Genomic DNA, 24,209 nt, shown 5'->3' with positions numbered 1-24,209 from the left:
ATGCATTGTTCCCAGTTAAGTTGTGACAACTATTACAGTCCCTGTTACACACAGTGTAGAAGTGTTTATATCAGAGTGATGCTGGAAGAGCACAGCAGGTCAGGCAGCATCCGAGGAACAGGAAAATCGACGTTTTGGGCAAAAGCCCTTCTCAGAAATAGAGGCAGGAAGCCTCCAGAGTGGAGAGATAAATGGTAGGAGTGGGGGCGCTGGGCTGGGGAGAAGGTAGTAAAGGTAGGTGAATGGGGGTGGGGATGGAGGTGATAGATCGGAGAGGAGGGTGGGGGAAGATAGCAAAGAGTACAATAGGTGAATGGGGGTGGGGATGGAGGTGATAGGTCAGAGAGGAGAGTGGGGGAAGATAGCAAAGAGTACAATAGGTGAATGGGGGTGGGGATGGAGGTGATAGGTCAGAAGGGAGGGTGGAGCGGATAGGTGGGAAGGGAGATCGGCAGGTAGGATAGGTCATGAGGACAGTGCTCAAGCTCAGCAATGTCTACATGACCTGTCCTACCTGCCAATCTCCCTTCCCACCCATCCGCTCCACCCTCCCTTATGACCTATCATGTCCATCCCCACCCCCATTCACCTATTGTACTCTTTGCTACCTTCTCCCCAGCCCAGCACCCCCCACTCCTCCCATTTATCTCTCCACTCTGCAGGCACCCTGCCTCTATTCCTGATGAAGGGCTTTTGCCCGAAACATCGAATTTTCCTGCTCCTCGGATGCTTCCTGACATGCTGTACTTTTCCAGCACCACTCAGATCTAAACTCTGGTTTCCAGCATCTGCAGTCCTCACTTTGGCCTAGTAGGAGTGTTTATGCACAATTAGTGTGTGTTATACAATTTGAATGCTTGTACCGGATAATAATATGTCGTATGTATGGTATGTGAGTGATATGTAGTTATACACATGTGCTATGTATACAATAAGGATGATTAAATGCAGTTAGGCAGAGTGACGGTGTTTATACATAGCACACTACAATATATTTCCAAGTTAGGATGGTGAGTGGCTTGGAAGGGAAATTGCAAGTGGTGGTGTTCCCATGTATCTGCTGCCATTTTCCTTTTAGATGGAAGTGGACATGGGTTTGAATGGTGCTGTACAAGGATCATAATGTGGATAGTACACACTGTTGCTATTGAGCGTCAGTGTTGACAGCATGGATTCTTATGGATCTGGTGCTAATCAAGCAAGTTGTTTTTTCCTAGATGGTGTCAAGCTTCTTGAGTGTTGTTGGAACTGCACTCATCCAAGCAAATGGGATGTATTTCATCACAATCATGACTTCTGCCTTGTAGATGGTGGAGTCGGAGGTGAGTTACTTGCCATAGTATTCCTGGCCTCTCACATGCTCTTGTAGTCACTTAGTGAGTTTTGAGAAGATTTGTAGCTCAGTTTGAGGTTCTGGATGTAGGTTTGCTCGCTGAGCTGGAAGGTTCGTTTTTGTAGCCACTATTAATAGTGTGAATCCAGTTGAATTTCTGGTTAATGGTAACCTCAAGGATGTTCCTAGTGGGGGATTCAGAGGGGGTCTCACTATTGAATGTCAAGAAGCAGTGGTTGGGTTGTCACTTATTGAAGATGATCATTGTCTGGCATTTGTGAGGTGTATATGTTATTTGCCACTTGTCAGTCCAGATCTTATTGCATGTACATTGCTTCAGTGTCAGAAGAATCATGAATGGTGTTGAACATTGTGCAATCATCAGCGAATGTCCCCACTCCTGATCCTATAATAGAGAGAAGGTCACTGATGAAGCAGCTGAAGATGTTTGGACCTAGGACACTACTCTGAGGAATTCTAGTAGTGATGCCCTGAAACTGAGCTGACTGACCTCCAACAACGACAATCATCTTCCTATGTGCCAGGTATGACTCCAACCAGTGGAGAGTTTGCCCTCTGATAATTGATTTCAGTTTTACTAAGGCTCCTTATTGTTACATATGGTCGCTTGCAGCCTTAATGTCAAGGGCTGTCACTCTCACCTCACTTCTGGAATTCAGCTCTTTGTCTATGTTTGAACCAAGCCTGTAATGAGGTCAGAAGCTGAGTAGCCCTGACAAAACCCAAACTGGGTGTCACTGAGCATGTTATTGCTGAGCAGCTGCTGCTTGATAGCATTGTTGATAACACCTTCTATCACTTTACTGATGACTGAGAGTAAACTGGTGGAGTGGGAATTGGCCATGTTGGATTTGTCCTGCTTTTGGTGTATATGATATACCTGTGCAATTTTTTACATTATCAGGTTGATGCCAGTATTGTAATTGAATTGGAACAGCTTGGATAGGGGAGTGGCTAGTTCGAGAGCCCAGGTCTTCTGTACTATTGTCTGAATGTTGTAAGGAGCTTTGCAGTTTCCAGTGCCTCTAACTGTGTCTTGATATCACGAAGAGTGAATTGAATTGGCTGAAGACTGGTATTTGTGATACTGGGGACCACTAGAGGAGGCCAAGATGGATCATCCACTCGGTACTTCTGGCTGAAGATTGTTTGAATGCTTCAGCCTTATCTTTTGCACTGATGTGATGGGCTCTTCCATCATTGAGGATCGGGATATTTGTGGAGCTTCTTCCTCCAGTGAGTTGATTGTCCATCACTATTCATGACTGGATGTGGCAGGACTTCAGAGCTTAGATCTGATCTGTTGGTTGTAGTATGACTTAGCTCTGTCTCTCACTTGCTGTTTAGGCAGTTTGGCATGCAAGTAGTCACCAAGTTGACACCTCAACTTTAGATATTTCTGGTGCTGCTACTAGCATGCCCTCTTACCATAACCTGGCTGACGGCAATGGTTGAGTGGGGATAGAGGGTTGCAGATTGTGGTGGAGTACAATTCTGCTGCTATTGATGGCGCACAGCACCTTTATAGATTGAGTATTACGTTGCGAGATCTGTTTGAAGTCTGTCCCATTTCGCACAGTTATAGTGTCACACAACGAGAGTGCAGAGACAGTAGATTCCTGTTAGGGTGAAAGGAAAGGCTGGTGGGTGTAGGAATGCTGGATGATGAAAGAAATTGAGGGTTTGGTTAAAAAAAAGCAGGAACATATGGGATATGGCCAAGTGCTGGCAGATGGGATGAGATTGGGTTGGCATGCATGAGTTGGACCGAAGGGTCTGTTTCTGTGCTGTAAATTTCTATGACTCTACAACACAATGGACAGTATTCATCTCCACAAGAACTGCGCATGATCATTCTTACTGATACTGTCATGGACAGATGCATCTGCAGCAGGCAGATTAGTAAGGATGAGGTCAAATATGTTTCTCCTTCTCATTGCTTCCCTCACTGCCTGTCACAGACCCAGTCTAGCAGCCATGTCCTTTAGGACGCAGCAAGCTTAATCAATAGTGCTCCTGTTGAGCCATTCATAGTGATGGGGCACTGAAATCCCCCATATAGAGTACATATCATACCCTTTCTACCTTCAGTGCTTCCTCCACATGTTCAACATGGAGGAATACTGATTCATCAATCAAGGGTGGACAACACATGGTAATTAACAGCAGGTTTCCTTACCCATTTTCAATCTGAAGCCATGAGACGTTATAGGGTGAATGTTGAGGACCCCCAGGGCAACTCCCTCCCAATTATATACCAGAGGGCCACAATCTCTGCTGGGTCTGTTCTGCTGGTGGGATAGAAGATATCCAGGAATGGTGATGGTGGTGTCTGGACATTGTCTGTAAAATATGATTCCGTGAGTCAGACTGTTGCTTGACTAGTCTGTGAAACAGCTTTCCTAATCTTGCCAGACGTTAGCAAGGTGGGCTTTGCACTGTCAGCAAGGCTGTTTCTGCCATCGACTTTTCCAATGCTTGGGTCGATGCCAGGTGGTAGATCTGGTTTCATTTCTTTGTTGAAACTTCATAGCAATTGATGCAACTGATTGGTTTGTCAGGCCATTTCAGAAGGCAGAAGAGCGTTAACTACATTGCTGTGGGTCTGGAATCATTGTAGGCCAAACCAGGTGAGGATGGCAGATTTCCTTCCCTGAAGAACGTTAGCGAGCTAGATGGATTTTTCCAACAATTGACAATGGTTTTGTGGTCATCAGTAGATTCATAATTCTAGAGTTTTTTTAAAATTAAAATTCCACCATCTGCCATGGCAGGATTTCAATGTAGGTCATCCGAACATTAACTAAATTTCTACATTAATAGTCTAGTGCTAACATACTTGGCCATCACCACTGATGTACAGAGTATAAATCTTTGTACACAGTTACAATGCTTATTGCGTAATGTGTGATTATACATATTTATAATCTGTTATCTATGTTTAAGTGATTTTACATAGTAATCGTGTGTGTCATGTCCATCGTGAGACTCATTATATTCATTTATAGTGTGTTATACATAATGGGAGATGATTATATACAGTTATAGTGTTTGTTGTGTGCACAGAGAATAGAAGGAAATGGACCATATGCAGTCAGATGCGATTCGTTTAAAATTGCATCATGGCTGGCACAGATGCAGTGGGCTCATGGGCCTGTCCTTGTGTTGTACTGTTCTTTATTCTCTGTCCTGTAATATGTATGAGAGAGCACAGAATTATAGCTATTGTTATGTTTGGGATTGAGTACACACAGTTATGTTATTTAGTATATTTAGTTAGTGTCATTTTGCATAGTTAGTGTGTGTTATATAGTGTGTTATTTATATGCAGAAATATTGCCTGAAGTTGCAGAGAGAGATTATCTGCAGTTATAGTGTATTATATATTCTGTGGGTGATTTTACAGTTGTAATGTGTACTGTGTACAGTTTGAGAACAATTATACACAGTTATACAATATAACAAACATTACAAGTGATTTTAGTTATTGTTCTGTCCAACAAAAGTGATTCTACCTGATTATAATATGTTTTGTATATTGTGTCAAGGATAATTCAAAGTTGTAGTCTGGTATATACAGTGTGTGATTATGCAAAGTTTGAGTTCATGTTCACATTCTCCCCGTGTCTGCATTGTTTCCTCCAGGTGCTCCGGTTTCCTTCCACAATCCAAAGATGTGCAGTTTAGGTGAATTGGCTATGCTGAATTGCCCATAGTGTTCAGGGATGTGTAGGTTAGGTGCATTGTTCAGGGGTAAATATAGGGTAGGGGAATGGGTTAAACTTCAGAAGGTCGGTGGGGGCTTGTTGGGCTAATGGGCCTGTTTCAACACTGTAGGGACTCTAATTATGGTTTGGCATGTGTTATGTGATTTGCAAGAGTGAATAAGCACTGTTGTAGTGTGTTATGACAGTGTGGGATGGATTATAGTTATAATGTGTTATTTACAGTGAGTTATTATGCACAGTAATACAATGTTATTCATGGTGTGCCAGTGACTATGCCCTGTTATAGTGTGTTATTCACAGAGGGAGAGCTATATGCTGTTATGGCGACAAAAAAACCTGAAGATGCTGGAGTCCAAAGTGGACAAACAGGAGGCTGGAAGAACACAGCAAGCCAGCCAGCATCAGGAGGTGGAGAAGTCAACATTTTGGGTATTAACCCTCCCTCAGGACTAGAAGTAGGGTTAATACCTAAAACATTGACTTCTCCACCATCTGATGCTGCCAGGCTTGCTGTTTTCTTCCAGCCTCCTGTTTGTCTACTTACACTGTTATACTGTGGAATTCACTGTATGAGAGTGATTTTGCACTGTTGTAGTGTGTTATTGACAGTATGAGAGTGATCATACCCTGTTACAATGTGGTTGGCACTGTATGAAAGCGATTAAACACCATTATAGTGTGTTATTCACAGTGTTATAGTGTGTTATTCACAGTGTGACAGTGAACATAGACTGTTCTCTTGCATCATTTACAGTGGTAGTGTGATTAAACATTGTTATAGTGTATCCTCCATGTACTAAGTGTCAGTATGCACTGTAATAGTGTGCCATTCACACTGAGCATGATTGTGCACTGATGCAGTGTGTAGTTCACGGTGACGGTGATTATTCACTATTATCGTGTATTATTCAGTTTTAGAATGGTTATATAGTTATTGTATTATCCATAGTGTGAGAGTAATTATACACTGTTATTCACACTGTTGAATAATTATACATTGACACAGTGTCATTCAGAGTATGAGAGTAATTATACAAGGTTATGGTGAATAATTCATTGTCTGAGAGTGTAATTTGGTGTTTTTCACAGCGTGAGAGTGATTAAGCATTGTTATATTGTATTATTTGCAGTATTAGAATGATTATACACTGTTATGGTGTGACATTTAGGGTGAGGGAGTGATTATCTTGTGGTATGTTGTGTAATGCAAAATGTAAGAGCGAGTACGCACTGCTATATTGCGTTATTCATCACGTGACAGTCATTATTCATTACTTAAATGTTGTTAACATGAGTTTATACAGTTATTATATACTATTCACTGAGAGTGATTATACACTGTTATAATACATTATGACACAGTGAGCATGATAATGCACTGTTGTATTGTGCTATTCCCAGTGGGAGTAGGATTAAAGACTGTTTTTATGTGCTATTCCCATTGTGAATATGATTATGTGCTGCTGCAATGTGTTATCACAGTGTGACAGTGATTATACACCGCTAATAGAACAAAGAACAGTACAGAACCTTGGCCCTTTTGGATTACCAACATACGATGCCTTTCTAAACTAAAACCCTTTGGCTCTACATGGTCATTATTCCCTGCCTATTCATATGTCTGTCAAGATTGCTCTTAAATATTGCTGTTGTACCTGTCTTCACCACCTCTTGCAGAACATTCCAGGCACTTTATCTCCTTTGTGTTTAAAAAAAACTTGCCTCTTACATCTCCTTTAAACTTTCCCCCTTTTACCTTAAACCAACATGGCTTGTGCGTGGGAAATCATGTCTCACAAACTTGATTTGAGTTTTTTATGGAAGTAACAAAGAGGATTGATGAGGGCAGAGCGGTAGATGTGATCTATATAGACTTCAGCAAGGCGTTCAACAAGGTTCCCCATGGGAGACCAATTAGCAAGGTTAGATCTCACGGAATACAGGGAGAACTAGTCATTTGGATACAGAACTGGCTCAAAGGTAGAAAACAGAGGCTGGTGATGGAGGGTTGTTTTTCAGACTGGAGGCCTGTGACCAGTGGAGTGCCACAAGGGTCAGTGCTGGGTCCTCTACATTTTGTCATTTACATAAATGATTTGGATGCGAGCATAAGAGGTACAGTTAGTAAGTTTGCAAATGACACCAAAATTGGAGGTGTAGTGGACAGCGAAGAGGGCTACCTCAGATTACAACAGGATCTTGACCAGATGGGCCAATGGGCTGAGAAGTGGCAGATGGAGTTTAATTCAGATAAATGCAAGGTGCTGCATTTTGGGAAAGCAAATCTTAGCAGGACTTATACACTTAATGGTAAGGTCCTAGGGAGTGTTGCTGAACAAAGAGACCTTTGGTGTGCAGGTTCATAGCTCCTTGAAAGTGGAGTCGCAGGCCGATAGGATAGTGAAAAAGGCGTTTGGTATGCTTTCCTTTATTGGTCAGAGCATTGAGTACAGGAGTTGGGAGGTCATGCTGTAGCTGTACAGGACATTGGTTAGGCCACTGTTGGAATATTGCATGCAATTCTGGTCTCCTTCCTATTGGAAAGATGTTGTGAAACTTGAAAGGGTTCAGAAAAGACTAACAAGGATGTGGCCAGGGTTGGAGGATTTGAGCTATAAGGAGAGGCTGAACAGGCTGGGGCTGTTTTCCCTGGAACGTTAGAGGCTGAGGGGTGACCTTATAGAGGTTTACAAAATTATGAGGGGTATGGATAGGGCAAAGTCTTTTCCCTGAAGTCAGAGAATCCAGAACTAGAGGGCATAGGTTTAGGGTGAGAGGGGAAAGATATAAGAGACTTACGGGTAACATTTTCACACAGAGGGTGGTACGTGTATGGAATGAGCTGCCAGAGGATGTGGTGGAGGCTGGTACAATTGCAACATTTAAAAGGCATTTGAATGGGTATATGGATAGGAAGAGTTTGGAAGGATATGGGCCGGGTGCTGGCAGGTGGGACTAGATTGGGTTGGGATATCTGGTCGGCATGGACGAGTTGGAGGGTCTGTTTCCATGCTGTACAACTCCATGACGCTATGACATTATCTCCCCTGGAAACTGACATTTCTACCCTACACTCTCACTACGCATGCCTCTCATAATTGTGTAAACCTCTGTAATGTTTTCCTTCATCTTTTGATGTTCAAGTGAAAACAAACCATGATTTTGTACTGCTGGAGTCATGTTATTCCCAGTGTCGCAGTGATTATTCACTACTATAGCGTATTATTCAGTTTGAGAATGGTTACTCACAGTCATACCGTTATTCACACTGTGAGCCTCATTATATGTGTTGTTCACAGAGTAAGAACGATTGCACACTGTTACAGTGTACTATTTAGTTTAAGGAGAAAGTGAGGTCTGCAGATGCTGGAGATCAGAGCTGAAAATGTGTTGCTGGAACAGCGCAGCAGGTCAGGCAGCATCCAGGGAACAGGAGAATCGACGTTTCGGGCATAAGCCCTTCTTCAGGAATGAGGAAAGTGTGTCCAGCAGGCTAAGATAAAAGGTAGGGAGGAGGGACTTGGGGGAGGGGCGTTGGAAATGCGATAGGTGGAAAGAGGTCAAGGTGAGGGTGATAGGTCAGACGGGTGGGGGCGGAGAGGTCAGAATGAAGATTGCAGGTTAGGAAGGCGGTGCTGAGTTCGATGGATTTGACTGAGACAAGGTGGGGGGAGGGTAAATGAGGAAACTGGTGAAATCTGAGTTCATCCCTTGTGGTTGGAGGGTTCCTAGGCGGAAGATGAGGTGCTCTTCCTCCAACCGTTGTGTTGTTGTGGTCTGGCGATGGAGGAGTCCAAAGACCTGCATATCCTTGGTGGGGTGGGAGGGGGAGTTATTTAAAACCAGTTACACAGTTGTACTGTTATGCACATTGTGAGCCTCATCAAACACCAAGTTATCCAGTGTGCAAATGATTGTACACTGCTATAGTGTGTTATTCATAGTTTGAGAATGGTTATACACGATTGTCACGTGTTATTCACAATGTGAGCATGAGTATGCACTGCTATGGTGTTTTATTCATTGGGACATGATTATGCAATGTTGTGTTCCATTTATCATGTCACAAGTCACACGACACCAGGTTATAGTGCAACAGGTTTACTTGAAATCACAAGCTTTTACAGCACTTCTCCTGCATCAGGTGAAGATTTCTGACCCTATCCACCCCGGTCCAACACTGGAATGTCCACACCATATTTCCCATGTGGAAGTGGTAACAAACTGTTATAGTGGGTCATCCAGTTTGAGAAACACTATGCACTGTCAGTTGTTGTTCACAGTGGGAGAGTGATGATACACTATTATAGTGTATTATTCAGTGTGACAGTCATTCCTCCGTATCCGCAAACTCACAAATTTGCCTATTCATGCAAAAGAAAAAGTAACCAGTCATTCAAAATCCTCAAGCAAAACTCACCTATCCATTACCACTTTCACTTACATACCGATCTTGCTCTCACTCTCCGACTTGGTCCATGATCTTCCACTCAACCCTCCGCAAGTAAGGGCAAAGATGCTGGGTAGGATGAACAGGTTGAGGACATCCACCAGATGGAAGTAGAGGAGGAGGGCACATCATCCGGGGTAAATGCCTGGGAGGCAGACACATTTGCACTGTTCTCCGCCTCCCCACCCAGTAATCAACCATAGTCTCCCCCAACAACGCCCCACCTTGTAAGCAGAACTTCTCACCTTTATCGGTAAGTTACTATACACTATGTTTGTTTTTAATATTTTACTCTATTAATATTAAATTTCATTTTAGACATTTTAGGTGTTTATTATTTTAACCCAAAAAAACCCCAAAATAATAGGCAAAAAGCCACAATCTTGGGGAGTGGGAACCTAACCCTATTTTTACCAACGTTTTCAAGCAACACACTCTCAAATTCATCATTTACGGGGATTTCCAGGAATGCAGATATGGAGGAATGCCTGTATACTGTTGTGTTATTCTCAATTTGAGAATGCTTATACTGTACATAGTTATCATATGTTATTTGATCTGTGAACATTATTATGCAATGCTATAGTGTATTGTTGACAGTGGGATGTGATTATGCATTATTATTATGCTGGGCCCTCTACTTTTTGTCATTTACATAAATGATTTGGATGTGAGCATAAGAGGTACAGTTAGTAAGTTTGCAGATGACACCAAAATTGGAGGTGTAGTAGACAGCGAAGAGGGTTACCTCAGATTACAACAGGATCTGGACCAATGGGCTGAGAAGTGGAAGATGGAGTTTAATTCAGATAAATGCAAGGTGCTGCATTTTGGGAAAGCAAATCTCAGCAGGACTAATACAGTTAATGGTAAGGTCCTAGGGAGTGTTGCTGAACAAAGAGACCTTGGAGTGCAGGTTCAGAGCTCCTTGAAAGTGGAGTCGCAGGTAGATAGGATAGGGAAGGCGGCGTTTGGTATGCTTTCCTTTATTGGTCAGAGTATTGAGTACAGGAGTTGGGAGGTCATGTTGCAGCTGTACAGGACATTGGTTAGGCCACTGTTGGAATATTGTGTGCAATTCTGGTCTCCTTCCTATCGGAAAGATGTTGTGAAACTTGAAAGGGTTCAGAAAAGATTTACAAGGATGTTGCCAGGGTTGGAGGGTTTGAGCTATAGGGAGAGGCTGAACAGGCTGGGTCTGTTTTCCCTGGAGCATCGGAGGCTGAGGGGTGACCTTATAGAGGTTTACAAAATTATGTGGGGGAATGAATAGGATTAATAGACAAAGTCTTTTCCCTGGAGTCAGGGAGTCCACAACTAGAGGGCATACGTTTCGAATGAGGGGCAAGATATAAAAGAGACCTAAGGGGCAACTTTTTCACGCAGAGGGTGGTACGTGTATGGAATGAGCTGCCAGAGGATATGGTGGAGGCTGGTACAATTGCAACATTTTAGAGGCATTTGGATGGGTATATGAATAGGAAGGGTTTGGAGAGATATGGGCCGGGCGCTGGCAGGTGGGACTAGATTGGGTTGGGATATCTAGTCGGCATGGACGGGTTGGACCGAAGAGTCTGTTTCCATGCTGTATATCTCTATGACTCTCTGACTGTATTGTGTCATTTACCTTGTGGAAGTGATTATTTATTGTTACAGTGTTATTCACAATGTGAGAATGATAACACTTGTTATTGTGTGTTATATGCAATGTGAGAGTGATTTTACATTTTCATAGCGCTATTCAGGTTGACAGAGCAATTATGCAGCATTATAGCGTGTTATTCAGTGTGAGAATGATTATACACGGTTATAGTTTGTTATTCTGAGTATGATTAGATACTGATATAATGAGATATTCACCATCAGTGATTATACACTGCTATATCAGTTGATTATGTGAATAACACATTGAGTGTGATCATACAAGTTACAGTGTGTTATTTACAACATGAGCATGATTATGTACTATTACATTGTGTTTTTCAGTTGAGAGCGATTATACACTGTTATAGCAAGTTAATCACAGTGTGACTGTGATTATGTATTGTTACAATATTTTATCCATAGTTTGTTGTTTGCAGTGAGTGATTATACAGTTTTATTATGTATTATTCAAGTGTGAAAGTGATTATGCTATTCATAGTGACAGTGATTATATGCCGATTTAATGTAATTTATAGTGTGAGAGTTATTATATACTACTATATTGTTTTCCCAGTGTTAGAGTGATTATTCACTGTTATATTGTTATTTTACATATGAGCCTGATTATAACCGTTATGTTGTGTTTTTCAGTGTGGGGGTGATTATACATTATTATACATGTTCTTCTCTCAATATGAGAGCTACCATACACTGTTATGTTATTGGGCATTATTCACTGTTCTGATTTTATACTGTTATAATTGACATTCACAGTGTGAAAGTGATTATGTACCGTGATACTGTGTTATTCAGTGTGAGAGTTTTACATGCTTAGTTATTGTGTTTTTGAGTGAGACAGTGATTGCACACTTATTTATCGTGATATTCAGTTTGAGAGTGATTATACACTGTTATTGTGAGTTGTCCATAATGTGAGTGAGAGAATAGACACTGCTAAATTGTATTATTCACAGAATACGACTGATAATATCAAGTTATTGTCAGCTATTCACAATTTGAGAATGACAGTATGCTAATATTCTTTTATTCAGTGTGAGAATGGTTATACACTGTTACAGTGTGATATTCACAATGTGGGAACGATTATGCTCTGCTATATTGCCATAGTATGTGAGTGATTATATCATATTTTAATCTGTTATTCGCAGTGTAACAGTAATCTTACCCTACAGTAAATTGTTATTCATGTTAAGATAGTAATTATAATGTTATAATACAATATTAAGAGCTTGAGAATGATTATCCACTGTTGTATGCTGTTCACAGTGTGAGTGTGATTATACATTGTTATATTGTTTCAGTGTGAGATTGATTCTGCACTCTGATGGGGTATTACTCAGTGTGAAAATCATTACACTGTTATAATGCGCTATTAAGAGTTTGAGAATTATTATCCACTGTTATATTGTCTTATTCACAGTGTAAGAATGATTATTGACTTGTTATGCATTATTCACAGCTTAAGAGTGATTATACAGTTATAGTGTGACATTTAGTGTATGAGAATGATTATCGAATCATAGAACCTGTACAGAGTGGAAACAGCTACTTTGGCCCAACAAGTCCACACCGACCCTCTGAAGAGTAACCCACCCAGACCCATTCTCCTACTCTATTACACTACATTTCCCAGTGACTAATGCACCGCACTTACACATTTCTGAACACTCTGGGTCAATTTAGCTTGGATAATTCATCCTAACTTGTACATCTTTGGACTATGGGAGGAAACCGGAGAATCCAGAGAAAACTCACACAGAACGAGGGGAGAATGTACAAACTCTTCACAGACTGCCACCCTGAGGGTGGAATCAAACCCGGCTTGCTGGCCATTGAGCCACTGTGCCATCCTTGAGCCATTGTGGGATTGGAGGGGCAGGTGAAGTCCAGCAGAAAACAAAACAAAGCCCTCCGACTTTCCCACCGCACCCATTGTCAGAACAGGCAAGAGGTTCGGTCTTGGGGGTGACCTACTGCAGCGTCACCAATGGAACCCGTTTGTTGGGAGTGTTGGTGCCGTCCCTCGTGCAGGACATGAACCTCTGCCCGCACTCGAGGCAGCTGAAGGGCCTATCCCCAGTGCGGACACACCAGTGGGCCAGCAGATGGGAGGAATTGCTGAAGGCCTTCCCACACTCAGGGCAGGGGAAGGGCCTCTCTCTGGTGTGGACCCACCGGTGGGCCACAAGGTGGGACAAGCGGGTGAAGCCCTTCCTGTACTAAGAGCAGCTGAATGGCCTCTTCCCAGTGTGGACCAGCTGGTGCCTCAGTAGGTGGGAGGAACTGCTGAAGTCCTTCCCACACCCGGGGCAGGAGAACTGCCTCTCCCCAGTGTGACTGCGCTGATAGTCTCCAAGGTAGAAAGGACATTGAATCCTTTCCAGCAGTCACCACACTTCCACGGTTTCTCCCCAGGGTGGGATTCCTCGGGTTTCTCCATGGCCGAAGTTTCAGCCGCACACAAGCGTATGTACAGCTCCTCCCTGCCATGAATTCCTCTTTCTAGGCCATTTTACACCGTTATATTCTATTATTCATGGTATGAGAGTGATTATATGCTGTTAGTGGGTTATTCAGTTTGAGTGTTGATTTGCTATTATTGTGTGCGATTTAGAGTATGACAGCAATTATACAGTTATACTATTTCATTGCCATTGTGCATGATTAAATACTGTTACAGTATGTTATTCAGAATGTGAAAGTGATTAAACATTATTATATTGTGCTGCTTAGTGTGAAATTGATTATGCATTGTTATAGGGTATTATTCAGTGTGAGAGTGGTTGTAATGTTGTGATGTGACAGAGTCATAGAGATGTGCAACATGGAAACAGACCCTTCGGTCCAACTTGTCCATTCGAACCAGATATCCCAACCTAATCTAGTCCCACTTGCCAGCACCCGGCCCATATCCCTCCATTCCTTTCCTATTCATCTACTCGTCCAGATGCCTTTTGAATATTGCCAATTGTACCAGCCAACCACTTCCTCTGGCAACTCATTCCATACACGTACCACCCTCTGCGTGAAAACAATTGCCTCTTAGGTCTCTTTTATGTCTTTCCCCCTCACCCTAAACCTATGCCCTCTAGTTCTGGACTCCCCATCTCAGGGAAAAGACCAGGGCTTGACCCTATCCATGCCCTTCTTGATTTTATAGACCTCTATAAGGTCACCCCTCAACCTCCGACACTCCAGGGAAGACAGCCCCAGTCTATTCAACCTCTCCCTATAGCTCAAATCCTCCAACCCTGGCAACATGCTTGTAAATCTTTTCTGAACCCTTTCAAGTTTCACAACATCCTTCCAATAGGAAGAAGACCAGAATTGCACGCAATATTCCAAAGTAGCCTAATCAACATCCTGTACAGCCACAATGTGACCTCCCAACTCCTATACTCAATACTCTGACCAATAAAGGAAAGCATACTAAACACCTTTACTATCCTAGCTACCTGCGACTCTACTTTCAAGGAGCAATGAACCTGCACTCCAAGATCTCTTTGTTCAGCAATACTCCTTTAGGACCTTATCATTAAGTGTATTAGTCCTGCAAAGATTTGCTTTCCCACAATGCAATGCCTTACATTTATCTAAATTAAACTCCATCTGCCACTCCTCAGCCTACTGGCCCATTTGATCAAGATCTGTTGTAATCGGAGGTAACCTTCTTCGCTGTCCACTGCACCTCCAATTTTGACGCCATCTGCAAACTTAGTAACTATACCTCTTAAGCTAATATCCAAATCATTTATATAAATGACAAAAAGTAGTGGACCCAGCACCGATCCTTGTGGCACTCCATTGGTCATAGGTCTCTAATCTGAAAAACAACTATTCACCACCACCTACCTTCTACTTTCGAGCCAGTTCTGTAAAAGGTTAATTCTCCCTGTATTCTATGAGATCTAACTTTGCTAATCAGTCTCCCATGGGGAACCTTGTTGAATGCCTTACTGAAGTCCATATAGATCATGTCCACCGCTCTGCCCTCATCAATCCACTGTGATGTTATAGAGTCATAGAGATGCACAGCATGGAAACAGACTCTTCGGTCCAACATGTCTATGCCGACTAGATATCCCAACCCAATCTAGTCCCACCTGCCAGCACCCGGCCCATATCCCTCCAATCCCTTCCTATTCATATACCCCCAATCCCTTCCTATTCATATACCCATCCAAATGCCTCTTAAATGTTCCATATGTACCAGTCTCCACCACTTCCTCTGGCAGCTCATTCCATACACATTACACCCTCTGCGTGAGAACGTTGCCCCTTCGGTCTCTTTTATATCTTTCCCCTCTCACCCTAAACCTATGCCCTCTAGTTCTGGACTCCCTGACCCCAGGGAAAAGACTTTGCGTATTTACCCTGTCCATGCCCCTCATAATTTTGTAAACCTCTTTGGTATGCTTTCCTTTATTGGTCAGAGTATTGAGTACAGGATTTGGGTGGTCATGTTGCGGCTGTACAGGACATTGGTTAGGCCACTGTTGGAGTATTTCATGCAATTCTGGTCTCCTTCTTATAGGAAAGATGTTGTGAAACTTGAAAGGGTTCAGAAAATAGTTACAAAGATGTTGCCAGGGTTGGAGGATTTGAGCTATCGGGAGAGGCTGAACAGGCTGGGGCTGTTTTCCCTGGAGCGTCGGAGGCTGAAAGGTGACCTTATTAAGAGTTTGAGAATGATTATTCAGTCGTACCATATTATGTACAGTGAGGGTGATCATATACTGTTACCCTGTGTTAGCCAGACTGAGAAAGTGATTATACACTATTCTAGCGGGTTAAACACTGTTTGAGAGTGATTATACTGATATGGTGTGTTTTTTCACACTAAAAGAGTCATTATGCAATGTTGCAGTCTGAGATTAAAACTTTGACAGTGATTACGATCTGTTAGTGTGTGCGAGTGACTATATACAGTTATTGTGTGTTGTTCAGGGCGTAAATGTTTCTACCAAGTTGTGGTAGGCTTTTCATGGTGTGAAAATGATTAACCAATGTTAGCATGTTTCTCACAATGCTGAAAATGTGTTGCTGGAACAGCGCAGCAGGTCAGGCAGCATCCAGGGAACAGGAGAATCGACGTTTCGGACATAAGCCCTTCTTCAGGAACACAACAATGATTCCTGAAGAAGGGCTTATGCCCGAAACGTCGATTCTCCTGTTCCCTGGATGCTGCCTGACCTGCTGCGCTGTTCCAGCAACACGTTTTCAGCTCTGATCTCTAGCATCTGCAGACCTCACTTTCTCCTCATGTTTTTCACAATGTTGTGTGCTGTGTGTTAGTCCTAGTGCATGTGTGAATATGTGATGTTATGGTTGTTATTCATGTTGTGAGAGCTGTGTTACATTGTATTATTCACAGAATGAGTGTAATTAAGCACTGTCATAGTATGTTGTCCACAGTGTGAGAGTGATTATGCACTGGTATGGAGTCTTATTCACAGTGTGAGCATAATTGCACACTGGGGGGAATGAGATTATGCACTGTTAGAGTGTGTTATTTACATCGTCAGAATGATTATACACTGTTATAGTGTTATTTCCGGTATAGAATTGCTATACGTTGCTATATTGAGTTATTCATAGTGTGAGAGTGATTAAACATTGTTATGGTATATTGTCCACAGTCTAAGCATGATCATACACTGTTATTCACTTTATGAAGGTGAGTATACATTCTTTCAGTACATTATTCAAAGTATGAGTGGTTATACACTGTTATAGTGTGTTATTCACAGTGAGAGTGATTATTCATTGTTGTATTGTGTTATTCAGTGTGAATTGCTGTACATTGCTATTGTGGTATTTACAGTTTGAGGGATTATTCACTGCTATAATGTGTTATCAGTGTGAGTGATTATGCAGTCATATTATATTGTTCACAATACTTGTGAAATTATACCAAATTCTAGTGTCTTATTCAGAGTGTGAGACTGATTATAATGTTGTTGTGTTATTCACAGTTTGAGAGTCATTATGCACTGCTGTGATATGTTATCCATTTACTGAGAGTCAGTATACACTGTTGTAGTATGATTCACTCTGTTATAGCATGTTTTTAATACACTTATGATATGTGGGTGTCTCTGGTTAGGCCAGCATTTATTAGCCAGAGGGCAGTTGTTGATGTGCAATCACATGTAATCCAGACTAGGTCAGGATGACAGATTTTCTTCCCTACAGGCCATAAGCAAAACAGATGTGTTTTTTTTCCCTGACAATCAACAATGATTTCATCGTCATCATTAGACTCTCAATACCAGATTCAACTCATCTATTGTGGTGGGATTCAAACTTCAGTCCCCTGAACATTAGCTAAGTTTCTGGATTAATGGCCTATTGGTAATACCACTAGGCTATGATCTCCCCACAGGGTACTGTGAGAGTGATTATCCACTGTTTTAGTGCGTTATTCACAGTGCGAGAGTGATTATACACTGTTGTAGTTTGTTATTCACAGTGAGAGTTAATATGAAACATTATAGTGTATTATTCACGGTACAAGAGTCACTGTACACTATTATATTGTGTTATCCCCACTGAGAGTGATTATTTTGGTTATTGTGTTATTTACAGTGTGAGATTGATAGTACACTCTGACAGTGTGGTTTCCATGTACTGAGACTCAGTATACACTGTTATAATGTCTTATAAATAGTACGAGAGTAATGAACACTGTTATGGTGTGTCATTCACAATGCCAGCATGATTATACAATTCTGTAGTTATTCACAGCTGGAGTGTGATTGTACACTGTGAGAGTCATTAAACATGGTATAGCATGTTATCTACAGTTTAAGTATGACTGACTAAAGACTGATATACTGTGTTGTTCACAGTATGAGTGCATATACACTTACATTGTATTATTCAATGATAACGATCATGTACTATTCACAGTGTTATGGTAATCATAGTTATAGTATTATTCAGTGTTAGAATCATTATGCATTTGTACTGCATTGTTCACAGTGTGAGAGTAATTGTACACTGTTATGGTGTTACTTGGCAAATTGAGTTATCTTACACTGTTATACTGTTTTATTAACAGTGGGAGAGTGATTATACAATGTTCCAGTGTGCTATTTAAGTTTGAGAATTATTATATATTGCTATAGTGTATTATTCCGTGTGAGAGTGATTATGCACTGTTATAGTATGTTGTTCAGTATGCATAATAGTACACTGTTACATTGTATTATTCACCATGCTACGGTGATTATGTCATGTTATTCACTGTGTGAGAAACATTATGCATTGTTGTGTTATTCACACTGTGAAAGCCATTATACACTGTTGTAGTGTGTTATTCAAAGTGAGACTGAATATGCAATGTTACACTGGTATTTGCAGAATATGTGCTAAACACTTAAATTAAGAACTGGTGAGTATTATACAGAGTGTCTTATTTACCATGTACAGCAAGAATGTGAGAGTGATTATGCACTATTATAATAAGCTATTCAGACTGAGAATGATTATACACTTCTAGTCAGTTACTCATAAATTGGGGATGATTATACATTGGTATAGTGTGTTTTTCAGTTTGAGTGACTGTGCACTGTTATACTGTGTTTTTCACAATGTGAGAGATTATACACTTATAATGTATAATTCCAAGTGTGAGTGACTGTACTCTTATATTTTGTTATTTATGAGTGATAATGCACTGTTGGAGTGTTATTCAGTGTAAGAGTCCTGATACACTGTGTTATTCACTGTCACAGTGATTATCTACTGTTATAATATTTCATTCACAGTATGAGAAACACTATGCACTGCTAAGGTATCTTATTTACACTGCGAGTCACTATGTTGTAGTATGCTATTCACAGTGAGAGCGAATGCAATATTTTGGTGTTTTTTTCATTGTTAGTGTGTTAGGCATGTACTAAACATCAATATGCACTATTACATTAGCATATTCACACCGATTATGCAATGCTATATTGTATTATTCACAGTGAGAGTATGATCATAGTTCGTTGTGTTAATCACAGCCTGATGGTGATTATGTATTGTCATAATGTTATTCACATTGTGAGCATGATTATACTTCATGATTACACAGTACGAGGGAGATTTTGTTTATTACAGTATGAGAGAGATTTTGCACTGTGTCATTCAGTGAGATTGATCATACACTGTTAGTGTTAGGATTATTGTATATTATATAGTGAGTGATTCTACACAATTACAGTTCGAGTTCCTCACTTTTTGTGTCAGTATACAGTGATGTATATTGCATTCAGTGTGAGAGTAGTAATGTGGGATATGCAGAAAATAAGATTAGTACAGTGCTACAGTATGTGTGATACTCAGCACACGTGTTGCAATACAGTTATGGTGTTATATACATTGTGGCTATACTTAGTCATACTGTTATGTATAATCAGTCTTTAAACAGTTAATACAGTGTGCGATTATGCACACTTAGATTATACACACTAAGATTAATAATCATTATACTGTGTAAAATTTGCAAGTGCTTGGATACAGTATGTTATTCTACAGATTTAGTGTTATGTGCAAAGTGAAGAGTTTATAAACTGAGTGTGTGTGATACAATAACTGATTATAGTTATTCAGTGCGATAGATTAGATCGTTATTGCATGTATTGTTCAGAGAGTATGTTATGTGCAATGTGAAAGATTATACTCAATGTTTTATGCACACTGTTAGTGATGATACATAGTGCACGTTAAAACTATGTGTAATCGTCCTCACGTTGGACAAAGCGTTTTAAGTGCATATGAGGGTGACTGAACATTGTTGTGGTGTATATACAGTACAGGCATGATTACACATACATTGTAGGATGAGACAGCGATTATGATTCAATTTTGGGTGTTTGTGATTACAGTTACCTAATTGTAGGCTGTTGACCATTTTTAAGGAATTTTCAGACACCAGCTTATTAGATAAAGTATGCAACTATTAGAACTGAGGAAGGTTTACTTATGTTGGGCCTGTGCTCACTAAAATTTAAAAGATTGAAGGGGGATCTGATTGCAAGGTATGAAATTCTAAAAGGGCTAGACAGAGTAGATACAGGGAGGATGTTTTCCCTAGCTGGCGAGTCTTGAATCAGAGGTCACAGCCTTGGGATGTGGGTATTACCATTTAGGACTGTGTTGAGGAAAAATGTCTTCACTCAAAAGGTAGTGAACCTTTGGAATTCTCTACCACAAAAGACTATGGAAGTCAAGTCACTGCAATATTCAAGAAAATGGTTGCTGCCAAGAGAGGGGCTGCATTGTCCTGGTTGCTGTCAATGTTCTTGAATGCTGTTGGAGCTGTGCTCATCCAGCCAAATGGTGAGTATTGCATCACTCTCCTGATTTGTGGAGAAAGTGAGGTCTGCAGATGCTGGAGATCAAAGTTGAAACTTTATTGCTGGAACAGTACAGCAGGTCAGGCAGCATCCAGGGAACAGGAGATTCGACGTTTCGGGCACAGGCCCTTCTTCAGGAATGAGCAGAGAGTGTTCAGCAGGAGAAGATAAAAGGTAGGGAGGAGGGACTTGGAGGAGGGGAGTTGGAAATGTGATAGGTGGAAAGAGGTCAAGGTGAGGGTGATAGGTCGGAGTAGGATGGAGGCGGAGAGGTCAAGAAGAAGACTGCAGGTCAGGAAGGCGGTGCCGGGCTGGAAGGATCCGGCTGAGACAAGGTGGGGGGAGGGGGGATGAAGAAACTGGTGAAGTCCAAGTTCATCCCCTGCGGTTGGAGGGTTCCCAGTCGGAAGATAAGACGCTCCTCCTCCGACCGTCGGGTTGTTGTGGTTTGGCGGTGGATGAGTCCAATGACCTGCATATCCTCGGTGGAGTGGGAGGGGGAGTTGAAATGCTGTGCCACAGGTTGGTTGGGTTGGTTCGTCCGGGTGGCCCAGAGGTGCTCTCTGAATCGCTCCGCAAGTAGGCGGCCTGTCTCCCCAATATAGAGGAGGCCACACCGGCTGCAGTAGATGATGTGGGTGGAGGTGCAGGTGAATCTGTGGCGGATATGGAAGTTTCCCTTGGGGCCTTGGAGAGAAGTGAGGGGGGAGGTGTGGGCGCAAGTGTTGCACCTCCTGCGGTTGCAAGGGAAGGTGCCGGGAGTGGTGGTTGGGTCGGTGGGGGGTGTGGATCTGACAAGGGAGTCGCGGAGGGAGTGGTCTCTACGGAAAGCTGATAGGGGAGGGGAGGGAAATATATCCTTGGTGCTGGGGTCTGTTTGGAGGTGGCGGAAGTGACGGCGGATGATGCGCTGTACATGGAGATTGGTGGGGTGGTAGGTGAGGACCAGTGGGGTTCTGTCCTGGTGGCGGTTGGAGGGGCGGGGCTCAAGGGCGGAGGAGCGGGAAGTGGAGGAGATGCGGTGGAGGGCACCATCGACCACGTCGGGGGGGAAATTGCGGTCCTTGAAGAAGGAGGCCATCTGTGTTGTACGTATTTTGAACTGGTCCTCCTGGGAGCAGATGCGGCGGAGACGAAGGAATTGGGAGAATGGGATGGCGTTTTTACAGGGGGCAGGATGGGAGGAGGTGTAGTCCAGGTAGCTGTGGGAGTCGGTTGGTTTGTAGTAGATGTCCGTGTTGATTCGGTCGTCTGAGATAGAAACAGAAAGGTCTAGGAAGGGGAGGGAGGAGTCCGAGACTGTCCAGGTGAATTTGAGGTCGGGGTGGAAGGTGTTAGTGTAATGGATGAACTATTCAACCTCCTCGTGGGAGCACGAGGTAGCGCCGATACAGTCATCAATGTAGCGAAGAAAAAGATGGGGGGTGGGGCCAGTGTAGTTGCGGAAGATGGATTGTTCCACATACCCTACGAAGAGGCAGGCATAGCTGGGGCCCATGCGGGTGCCCATGGCTACTCCTTTTGTTTGGAGAAAGTGGGAGGATTGGAAAGAAAAGTTGTTCAGGGTGAGGACCAGTTCGGTCAGTCGAAGGAGGGTGTCGGTGGAAGGGTACTGGGTGGTACGGCGGGAAAGGAAGAAGCGGAGTGCTTTGAGTCCTTCGTGATGGGGGATGGAGGTGTACAGGGACTGGATGTCCCTGGATGTCTCCTGATTTGTGCCTTGTAGATGTTGCTAGGCAGGCTTTGGCAGACACAAAGTGAGCTCCTTGCCACAGAATTCCCAGCCTAGTGTTGTCAGTACAAGAGTTGAAACTTTATTGCTGGAACAGCACAGCAGGTCAGGCAGCATCTAGGGAACAGGAGATTCGACGTTTCGGGCACAGGCCCTTCTTCAGGAAGGCCTGTGCCCGAAACGTCGAATCTCCTGTTCCCTGGATGCTGCCTGACCTGCTGTGCTGTTCCAGCAATAAAGTTTCAACTTTGATCTCCAGCATCTGCAGACCTCACTTTCTCCTTGTCAGTACAAGACCAGGTTAGAGATCCTGTTCACTTTCTCGTGAATGATTTTATGACCAGTCCCTGCTTGAGGGTCCCCAATCAGTTACAATTCTGGTTAGGATATCCTTAAATGCTTATATTTCCAGAAAGAGATTTAAAGAGGCTCCTCTTCTTAATTCAACCCCTAATCTATTTATTAATTTACAAAGGATCCCTTCCAAGAAAAGGTCTTTACTATAAGAAAAATAATAAATGTGTTACAAATACTCAAGATTATAAATGTGTACTGAATAAAAAGCTATCAGTTATATGTATCACACTTTATTTTGCATGAATCGTAGATGGTGGAATATTCTGGTTTTCAAATTGGATGGTACCAGAAACACCAAACATTGGTTGTGAAGCAATTGGTTGAGATTCTTAGATCTGCAAGGCAGCAGATGGGCTTTATTTTCCCCCTATTTCCTCAGTAATGGAGTCTTTCTTTACCTGCAACATAAGAGACACCAGCTGCACTCAAGTTGTGACCTAGACAACATATCAGGGGTTGCTGTTGGATTTTAACCCTGGAAGGGTAAAGTACAAAAATATCTACAGTTCAGGACATAATCAATGAGAACGTTCTGGTGTTCTGGTGAGCTCCAATTTTTTTGCTAGCCATAGGAAATTACAATCTAATTTGGAAAGTTGCCATTTGAAGATGGTAGAGTTTCAGGTGTGTGATTTTCAGAGATTCCTCTCAGAGCTTTCATCACTGAATTTACAACTACAGTCATGTACTCTTAAAAAAATACTGTTTAAAAGTTCAATATTTAAGTAATCTGGGGATATGATCCATTGTCATGACAATGGTAACCCCCAGGGTGTTGATGATTTGTTAGATGGTAGCCCCATTGAAACAAGATTATGGTCGGAATTTCGCTTGTTGAAGATGGTCACTGCTTGGCACTTTTATGGCCCAAATGTTACTTGCCACCTTTCAGTCCAAACCTGGATGTTGTCCAGCTCTTGTTACATGTGGACATGGATTGTTTCAGTGTCTTGTGGAGTTGTGAACGGTGCTAAACATTGTACAATCATCAGCGAAACACCTCATCTCTGACCTAATGATGGAAGGAAGGTTATTGATTAAACAGCTGAAGAAATTGTTGCTTGGACACTATCTTGAGAAACAAGAGCTCTTGAGGCAGTGTCCCTATCTCTGGGCCAGAACTTGAATTTCAAGTTTCATCCGCTCATAATATGACTGAACAGGTTGTTTAAAAATATCACTCCCTGAGGAACCCCTGGAGAGATGTCCTGGGTCAGAGATGATTGACCAACAACAACAACAACAACAATCTTATGTGCTACATTTGACCCCAACTAGGGGAGATTTTACACCCAATTTGTATTGGCTCGTTTTACTCTGGCTGCTTAATTCCACGCAAATGCAGCCTTGATGGCAAAGGCCATTACCTTGTCCCTGATTATTAGCTTTGTCGAAGCCTGTAAGCAGGTCAGCAAAGTGGCCCTGGAGGTACCCAAACTGGGCATCATTGTGCAGGTTATTGTTGAGTATATGCTGCTCGATAGCACTGTTGATGACACCTTCCATTGCTTTACTGATCAATGAGAGTAGACAGATGGGGCAGTAATTGGCTGGGTTGGATTTGATCTTTTTGTGC

The 24,209-nt window shown here is 42.2% G+C and overlaps 1 protein-coding gene across 6 annotated transcripts in view; it reads left to right on the top strand.

Moving 5' to 3' along the window:
• The window catches only part of LOC122541220 (collagen alpha-1(V) chain-like), a 386,777-nt gene that overhangs the window by 252,370 nt on the left and 110,198 nt on the right, over positions 1–24,209 (top strand). The gene's annotated exons all lie outside the window — the stretch shown is intronic.

Source organism: Chiloscyllium plagiosum, unplaced genomic scaffold (assembly GCF_037043375.1).
Source record: "Chiloscyllium plagiosum isolate Xiang-an unplaced genomic scaffold, Cpla_swu_hap1 HiC_scaffold_35, whole genome shotgun sequence".
Taxonomy (NCBI): Eukaryota; Metazoa; Chordata; class Chondrichthyes; order Orectolobiformes; family Hemiscylliidae; genus Chiloscyllium; species Chiloscyllium plagiosum.
The sequence above is the reverse complement of the archived record's forward strand: the minus strand, read 5'-3'. Positions and strand labels throughout refer to the sequence as shown.